Genomic DNA, 9613 nt, shown 5'->3' on the forward strand with positions numbered 1-9613 from the left:
AATATATTCATAAATGACATTGTATCATACGTAAAGCACAGTAGTGCCTTTCTCTTTGCCGATGACCTAAAAATATGTAAAACCATCAAAGACTCTTCAGACTGCGACTTGCTTCAGAGCAATCTTGATGCTTTAACGGAATGGTGCGCTAGTAACAAAATGGTATTTAACACTGATAAGTGTTTTATATAACGTTTACTAGAAATCACAGCCTTATTGAAACTCCATATCACATAAATAACATAGTCCTCCAAAAGAAAACCGAAATAAGAGATTTAGGCGTAATACTTGACTCCAAATTAACTTTCTTACCCCATATAGATAATATTATAAATAAATCATCTAAGATGTTGGGTTTCATCATTCGGAACACCAAATCATTTCGGAAACCCGCTACAAAGATAGCTCTTTACAATAGTTATGTTCGTAGTAACCTAGAATATTGCAGTGTTGTATGGTCGCCACAATATAATGTTCACCAACTTCGAATTGAACGGATTCAGAGGAGATTCTTAAGACACCTCACCTTCTCATTCGGCTTGCAAAAACAATTAAAGTCATACAGCGACAGATTAAGGCATTTCAAGATGAATAGTTTGACAACTCGGAGACGGCTTCTTGATTTGACATTTCTGTACAAGGTTTTAAGATACGGGTTTCATTGTCCACCACTTCTGGGGATATTCAGTTTGCGTGTGCCAGCTCGTGTTCCTAGAAAGGTGACTCTCAAGGCCGGGTTATTGCATCGACCACCTGCCAGGACCAACTTGAAGGATTTTTCTGCCTTGTCTCGATTGTCAAGGTCCTATAATGAAATCTCTGGTGATGTGGATATTTTCGCTGATACACTACCGAAATTTAAAAAGACTGTTGTGAGATTATTAAGTGATCATACTGATCACATTGCCGATGTATAGTTTTATTTTTATCTATATTTTTTGTGTTAAGAATTTGATTTTTATTTTTTGATACATTTTTATGTTTAATTATTATTAGTTCTTTAAATTTGATTAAATTGTTTAAATTTTCTTTAAGTTTGTTAACCTAACTTGTTTTGATTGTCATAAATATTATATATAATTTTATAAGTTTGTATGTATGTTATTTTGTTTTGACTTTGTATGTGTCCTATTTTATTTTGTGTTTTTATTTTATTTTTTCTTACTGATTGATACAGTGTCATTGTTATGTTATGTTACAGTGCATGTTGTGACACCTTAAAATGTTGTGCATTTAAATTAATTATAACATAAGTATTTAGATGTAAGTTGCAATGTAACAGCTACTGGTTGTCCAAATAAATAAATAAATAGATACGTCCGGGGGGAAGGGCAGTGCTGGCTGGTGCACCCTGGGTACGGGAAGGAGTCTCTCCTATCGCATGTCAAACTGGGATAGGAGAGACTGCTCTCTGGAGCTAATTTCTGCTGGGGCGAAGGGTCGTCCCCGAGGGTTCCTCCATATGTACTCTGCGACCGCAGAGTGCAATATGGAAGAGCGAGGAGGAGTAGGTTGCGAGTTGCTTCACACCTCGCAATCTAGAGATTTGCCACATTGTGGCTAAGAGAACGGTATGCTTTACATCTTACAATAAAAAAAGAACATTAATATATATTTATATATACTTTAATATACCAGGACCTCACCTCTAAAAAGGCAAAGCTGTGATCAGCAAAAACAATAATGAAGGCGTCTTGTAAAAATGTATTACCCCAGGAGGGTACCGGCTGCTCAGCAGTCGGAGAATCGACGTCAGTCATACGTCAGTCGACGTAGAGAGCCAAAATGGCTCGTCACAATATATAAAATTGCAGGCTCAGATTGCTGCGGAAACGCATTCTATGCCTACTGGAAGAGTTACGCGGTCGCGTTTCAAGCGTCCAAGTACAAAAGTAAGCGATAGCGGTGAATCAGACTGCTCTCAGATGTCTCTCGTCTCTCAACAGTCTGCTGTTTTGGCACGTACACGAAAACGAACAAAAACACAAGTAGGGAGCGATCAAAGTAAAGAAACAACAATAGAGAAGATTAATCCAATTACTGTCGATGGTACCATAGTGGAAAAGCTTGTGAGCGATAATGCAGACCTTCGTACACAAATAGCTAATTTATCTGCAAGTGTAGAAAAGCTTCTCAACCAATACAATAGTGGTAGTCGCCAAGGTAATGGCAATGGAAGTATTTCACCAACATTTGTCGAGGATCTGACACGATCAATTATGATGCAGGTAGGTAATATGGTTAACGCACGATTAGTCGTTATATTTTGTTATGGGGGTTGCAGAGAGGGACCGAGAAAGGATGGACCCAACTCGGAGACAAAGGCGGCGTGGTACGAATCGCCGTAGAATTTAACACCGAAAGATCCATGGTAACATAAAAGGAGTGTCACTGGCAAGTTCGTTCACTCGAGTACTCAGTGACCCTCTTGTTTTCAGGGAAGGAGTGTGTGGTTTTAGTCGGTAAGAGTCCGACATAACCTGCTGTCTGACATAACCTGCAATTTGTACACATCGTAAGACAAAAGGTATCCATGAGGATTTCCACACGTTAAAAAAAAAAAGGTATTTCTTGGTATATCCGCATCAAAATGAACGTGGAAACAGCACAGCTGTCAGTAAAATATAAAATACTAATTTAATCACGCTCAAATAATTAAAAAAGAGGTGTAGGAAAATAATCACTTTTATAATAAAATTTCTGCTTCGTTGGTCGAGTGGTCGCAAGTGCGACTACCCGACAAGGGGTCTCGGGTTCGATCCCGGGTCGGGCAAAGTATTACTGAGCTTTTTTAGTTTTCCGTAAATTTCTCAGTAGTAGCACGGAGTCTGGAATTGTGCCCAGTGTAAGGCAATAGGCTCACTACCTATGGGACCACACCCCACATGGGACCCACATGGGACTTATAACACAAATGGTGAAAATGGGTGTACATTGTATAGCAGCATTACGTTGCCGTAATGTGCACCTCTGCCTACCCCTTCGGGGATACGTTGTCGTTATCATCGTTGGTAATTTTGTCGTAATTATTTTCCAGGAGCCGCTACATGGGTGATGGGATCTGTGGGTACTTTTGGCACTTTATTCAAAGTCAAAGTATTTATTTCAAATAGACTAGGAAGGCAATTTTGAACGTCAAAGCTAATATAATAATATTAATAACGTCTATCTGTCGGTCAGTCCTCTAGTGAAGCTATTTGCTCGTTCCAAACTCCATAGGTTACTCTTTTACAATCAGATTCACAATACAATTCTTGGTTACATTGTTTCGATTGCTTCAATTATGTGAGAACAATGTAAAACTAATATTCAGTCAAAGTGAATGAAAAAGAAAATAACCTTGAGGACAACAAAATCAATGCAGTCTGGAGCTGACCAGTCCCAGTTGACAGCGCCCGTTCACGAACATGACACGTACACCAGCACCGCCCAACTCAACCATATTGCAGGGAATCGAGCGATCCAATGCCCGTGCCACCGCCAATGAGACCTTTGAGTGAGCATGACAACTCCAAGCTGACACAAGTGCATTCTACTAGTCTAATTCAGTTTTAGGTAATTACAGGGCTCTCACATTTACAATGATCCCATACAAGAATCCCATGAACGACTTACTTATTTTTGCCAATCTAAAGAATGGCTGGCTCAATCTATCCTTATGTCTAGTTTCATAATTGTGTCTGTCAGACACTTTGTCAAATAAGTTTAAATTTTTCCTAACATACATAATATTTTCCACAGAATAGAGAAGAAGAGATAGAAATAGTATACCGCTTGTGTTAGTATCAGAACCAGCGTGGCAATTTTTCTGAAGCCACGCCCAAATTAACACATCTCCAGGATAATCATAATATGTCACACTAGCAAAATCTTTCTGTGACTGGTCCGTGTTAAATAGCCTTTAAATCAGCCGTCACCACTTTGAAAAAACACATTAATTACATATTAATAGAGTTGACTTTTGTCTACTAATTTTAAAATAAAGAATCTTCTTTTTCAATGCAACATAATTTCAAAAACAAGTTCTGCTACTCGACGCTAGATGTCACTATCATAAATGCATTCAATTACGCTGTATTGCTATCATGTTAAGGTTGACATTTGTTTAACTAGCTACTTTATCGCTTGTATTTTCTCTAGTAATGTTCTGATATCGAAAGCTTACTTATCGATATAATTAAAATGTTCAACACATTTTAATACTCGTATACATTATAATATTTTATCTTTCTATAGAAATAAACATCTTTCCTTGTAAAACTGTAAATATATATGTTTTTCTTTTCTAAACTATAATTTTAAAGAGATAATAGTTGAAGGATTTAGATTTATTAGTATACAGAATAATAAAATAAGTATATATGTATTTGAAGTAAGCAGCGTCCTCTGATAAACTAATGTAGACTTTTCTACATTAGTTTATCACTGTACTAGTTTCAAGTCACATCGGGCGCAGCAAACTGAAACTGGACTGAAAAAGTAGTAGTATCTATCTATCTATCATCATCATCAATAGCCTAAACGTGGCCACTGCTGACCAAAGGCCTCTTCACGCACGGAGAAAGTTTGAGCATTGATCACCATGCTTGCCAAATGTGGGTTGTCGATTTCAAACTTATAATAGGTAATTAGAAAATAATAAGCCCAGGTTTCCTCACGATGTTTTCCTTCACCATTTGTCAGTGGTGTCTTAATGGTCTTAGTTAAGTACATATAACTCGGAAAGAGTCACATGCCGTTCGTAGTATTCTAACAAAATTTGTATTGCAAAAATAAAAAATCACACTTTATATATAAATTATTTTTTTATTACAGTCGTAAGTAACAAAAAATAGAAAATAAAACTGAACATTAAACAAAGTTACTTCCCTTCAGTTGGTGGCCAATATTATATAACGTGATTAGGTATTTCTGCCTGCGCAATCTGGAAATTTTATTGATTATTTATAGTAAAAAATTGCGCATTTTTTTCAGTTATACTCATAATATAATATCTTGTTGTACAACATGGTCCAAACAAATTGTACTAGTTAGTGGCAGGAAACCAATTTTGTCTTCCAGTCATCTCGATCCATTTTCCTTTTATTTCTGGATCCTTCGGAAATCTAAAACAACATAATTAATGTTTAATAGTTACTTATTATCCATTATTTTTGTATTTATCTATATTCGTAATAAAAAGTTTTAATTATATCGACAACTTGTTATCGATAATGTCAATCCCTAAACGGGTAGCAAAATTTTAGATGTCACGAATGAAATCTTCTAGAACAGCAGGTTTGCGTTTGAAAGAAAGTAGACCCTATCATCTTAGACATAAACTTATATTTAGTTTGTAGATTTAAAAAAATATATGTCACTAGTTTTAAGCCAAATATAAATTAAAATAAAATAAAATAGCACTTACCGATGATACGATATACCACTACTAGGCACATTTTTGTCATGGCTTTCATCTTTTGACTATAAAATAGCACATTTCGTCATTTTTATGTTTTTTTCGATTTTTGACGCTATTTTCCAAGTCTAGTTGACGTTATTACAGTCCAACGAAGACTGATATGCGTACAAACGTCTAAATGACGAACATAAGCATATCTGTACTTATCAGGGGCTACGCGTGCCCCGCCTACACACTACTTCTACTTATTTTTCTCTGTTCTGTGATATTTTCATAGATAAATTGACATGGTACGGTCATAATATTGATCTCCTTAAACTTTTCCCTGAGAGATTCGCGACGACCAAGATTGTATATTATAGCTCTGACGGCGCGCTTTGGTAAAGTAAAAATAGACTCAATGTCAGCAGCCTGTCCCCACAGCAAAATGCCATACGACATGATGCTATGGAAGTAACTGAAGTACACTAGTCTTGCCGTGTCTATGTCGGTAAACTGTCGGATTTTCCAGACAGCATAAGCTGCAGAGCTTAATCTTCCCGCTAGAGATGTAATGTGAGGACCCCATTCCAATTTGTCGTCTACAGTGATTCTCAGGAAAGTAGTCTCTTTTACAAATTCTAATTTCTCACTATTCAATAATATATCACATTTATTACTTTTAACGTTTGGCAATGTTCTGTTATTCCTTATGTTAAATAAAAATTATACTAAACGTGTGTGTTGTCGTAATACCTTATAACTAAAATGAATCCAAAGATATTGCCTAGTGCTAATATAAAATATATTTTCGTTTCGTTCGAAAAAAATTACATCTTTAATTAATTTAAATAACATACCTTGTATAAGAATATTTTTGTGGCAAGAAAACCGAAACTTACAAAATAGCTATTTCTCAGCAGTATCAATCTTGACAGAGTGGTTAAGGGCCGGCGCCCACTGCCGGCACGGCACGGCATGGCACGGCCAAGGATTTTAATACAAATTTAGTTATTTTGAACCTTATTTCAATGAATTTAGAATTTATGTTACTTTATTTTGATAACACGATACCGCGGTATGCCACGGCATCGGTGGTATCAAAATAAAGTACCATAAAGGATTTTAATACAAATTAAGTTCTTTTGAACCTTATTTCATTGAATTTAGAATTTGCAACAGGCAACAGGGTCTGAAGGTTTTTTACTTTATTCGGGAGGAGAAAACATGTGTTTGGTTTTATTACGCATCTGAAAAGAAAGAAAGAAAGTTGGAAAGGAAAATAATAATAAAAGTTATTTCTTGCTTTTTAGGGTTCCGTAGCCAAATAGCAAAAACCGTCCAAGTGCGAGTCGGACTCGTCTACGAAGGGTTCCGTAGCAGCAAGTAGATGACATAATATAAAAGTTATAAAATAACTTGATTTTACATAGTGTTTGTATGAACGACAAAGTTATATTTGCGGTTTTTGAAATTCAAACCAATTTTCATTGAAAGTTTCCATTGAAATCTCCAACATATATTTTTTTTAGTTTTCTCACTCTTTTATTTTAAAAGTTAGAAGCCCCCCCCCCGTCTAACTTTTAACTTTGGAAGCGTCTAACTTTCAAACGATTGATTTTGAGGAAAAACCATTTTCTTAATGATGAATAATAGACATCTTAATGTCTTTAAAAAAGACATTAAGGCGAGTCCGACTCGCACTTGGCCGGTTTTTTGTTTTTGAATTAGTAAAATAATTATGTAAGTATGTAGAATATTACGTCTTTTGCAAATGATCGTGCTGTTATCTTGAGGTCCATTCTCATATGAGGGTCAGTTAATATGTATATTATGCAACATACAATAACAATTATCAAAACCAAACATAGGAACAACGGCACTCCGATTAAAATTTTCCTACAAAGTTTCCAGCTGCAACCTATACGGCCGCCACTTCTACTGCTGTGGTGGCTGCCGGTACCAACGCTGGCGCTGTCGTTGCCACCGCGTGTTTCACATTTTAAAAATGCTCTTTTACTTTCAGGAACCTTATCACAGTCTGGAGAATGTGTACATGGCATCTTGATGCAACCAAGACACCTAATTAATAATATAATAATGGATACAAAGTTTAAATGTTTTGTACTGTTATTGTATTTATATTGAATGTCAAAGGAGAATGCCAAAATACGGCTTGTCACGAAGCTTGTCACCGACAATGAATTCATTATAATACCTATTTATATTTTGTTATACAGTAAGTATTATCTCGGGGACATTCCTAAATTGAACCTTATTAATAACTATGGAGTAACCTCGGATTTACAATACATTCTTTACTCTGAACTTATTATTATATATATAACTTATTATATTCTTTGTTCTGGCAACACACTTATTTTAAAAGTAAAAAGAAGAACTATTGAATGTAATCGAAAAAGAAATAAATGACAGAACTATCAACCTGACATAAGCGTGTCATCACAAGACGCTGTTTGATAATACTAATTTTTATAATATTATTTAATATTCAAAATGATCCAAAAACGCGTTCGCCCCATAAACTGGGTCGAAGAAGAAAAGGTAAGTCTTGTTAATTGTTTAATGTGTGGTATTTATTTATGATTACAGTGGTTGTATTATTTAAATGTCTTTTCTGTTTTAGCAATTATTTCGTGTCTTTTACAAAGAACATGCGCAAGTTATTGAAAATAAATCGCTAGATACCAACACGAACAGGACAAAAGCATGGGAGCAAGTTCACACAACGTAAGATCTCTTTTTCGTTCATAATGAAAAAGGATTGAATTCTAATCTAGTTTTTGTGCGTCTAGTGAACTATATGTATATCAGAAACCCACCTGTACAATTACATGATATATAGATTTTGCTTGATCTAATTGTTAATTATTATATTCAGGTGGCCAAACGAAAAATAAATTTAAATAATGTCATGAATAGCGATTAAACTCTAGAAAGGTAATATATATTTTATATCTACTGTTGCTCATTTTCAACCTTAAAATAAATAAGAATATAACTATTTGTTTATTACAGGTCGTCCGCGTAGAACGCGAGTTTGGCGTCGTCGTCCGTTCTACCGTGCAAGAAGGTGGCCACGATCCTGACTAGTCGACGAGGAGTAGTAGATGTAGCCAGCTTGCTGAGCAGGCCGGCGTGCCAGACGCGGTCGAACGCCTTCTCCATATCGAGGAATACTACCGCGGCCCGTTACGCGCGGCGACCAGGTCGTGCAGTACCCTCGCAACCTGCTGGGTCGTGGAGTATTCGGCCCTGAACCCGAACTGTTCGACACGTGGATTTTCTATCCATGTTTATTCGCATGTAAACTTCACAAATGCAAATTAGGATATTTATGACGTCATCCGTTGATTTGTTCGCCGATAGGCTGTGCGCCACTATTGTCACCTGTTAGGTACTTGTCAGGTGTCGCCACAAGGTATATGTAAATACTGAAGGTTTAACTCGAAATAAATAAAAATTAGCTACATCTTTGTATATACTTAAACCTCAATCTAAACTTAATGAGACTTACCTTCTATAAGCAGATCTACCTAATAGCCTCAAAGAATACTATTCTGGATCCATATGTAAGTATATTTTTGAAAGAAATTTCTTTGAACTCTTAAGCATTGAGGAGTTTCACCTTCCATCATCAGCTCTTTGACATGAAATCATCATCAGACATAAATGGCGCCTCTCCAGCCACTTCTCAAAGAGAGGACTTACCGCTGCAATGACAGCGAGCCCAGCCCTCGCTTGTGAAAACGTACACCCTACCGAATAAAAAAAGAATCACGCAAATCGGACCAGGGCTGTTTAAGTAATCGATGTTCAAATCTACGAACTATCGTAAACAATGACAAGTACTTATTATAATCAGAATCACTTTACGTTTTGACGGATAGACGGACAATATAATTTGTATAACTTAAAAAGTCAAGACATCACTGTGTAGGAGTCATGAACTGGGTGACGACTGCTCTGTTCGCCCTACGTTATGTAACTGCGGGTTGTGCTGCTGCCCGCCGCCGATTTCAGCTGCACTTGTGCACACGCTGGACCGCTAAAACTGCGATCAACGTTGCGTATCGCCGATTGACTCTTTCAAGATCTATATTGCAGTCGGATTTTCCTATAGGGCTTTTTATAAGTATAAAAACTATTTGTCCTTTTTTGTCTGCACGGCAGAAAACCGGCATAAAATGGATAACAACATATGTGATACTG

General features: G+C 36.4%; 2 long non-coding RNA genes across 2 annotated transcripts; one reads left to right on the forward strand and one right to left on the reverse strand.

Annotated features, from left to right (window-relative positions):
* Positions 1-3737: 3737 nt before the first annotated feature.
* On the reverse strand, positions 3738-7617 carry LOC118268393 (uncharacterized). Its single transcript, XR_004783022.2, has 3 exons — positions 7144-7617; positions 5408-6630; positions 3738-5105 (listed from the first exon to the last, which is right to left on the reverse strand). It is a non-coding gene; the product is annotated as an uncharacterized LOC118268393 (long non-coding RNA).
* A 50-nt stretch (positions 7618-7667) lies between these two features.
* Positions 7668-8871, forward strand: LOC118268108 (uncharacterized). The gene is made up of 4 exons (XR_007707383.1): positions 7668-7945; positions 8028-8131; positions 8283-8341; positions 8420-8871. It is a non-coding gene; the product is annotated as an uncharacterized LOC118268108 (long non-coding RNA).
* The last annotated feature ends 742 nt before the right edge of the window (positions 8872-9613 follow it).

This window comes from Spodoptera frugiperda, chromosome 29 (assembly GCF_023101765.2).
Source record: "Spodoptera frugiperda isolate SF20-4 chromosome 29, AGI-APGP_CSIRO_Sfru_2.0, whole genome shotgun sequence".
In the NCBI taxonomy this organism is placed as follows: Eukaryota; Metazoa; Arthropoda; class Insecta; order Lepidoptera; family Noctuidae; genus Spodoptera; species Spodoptera frugiperda.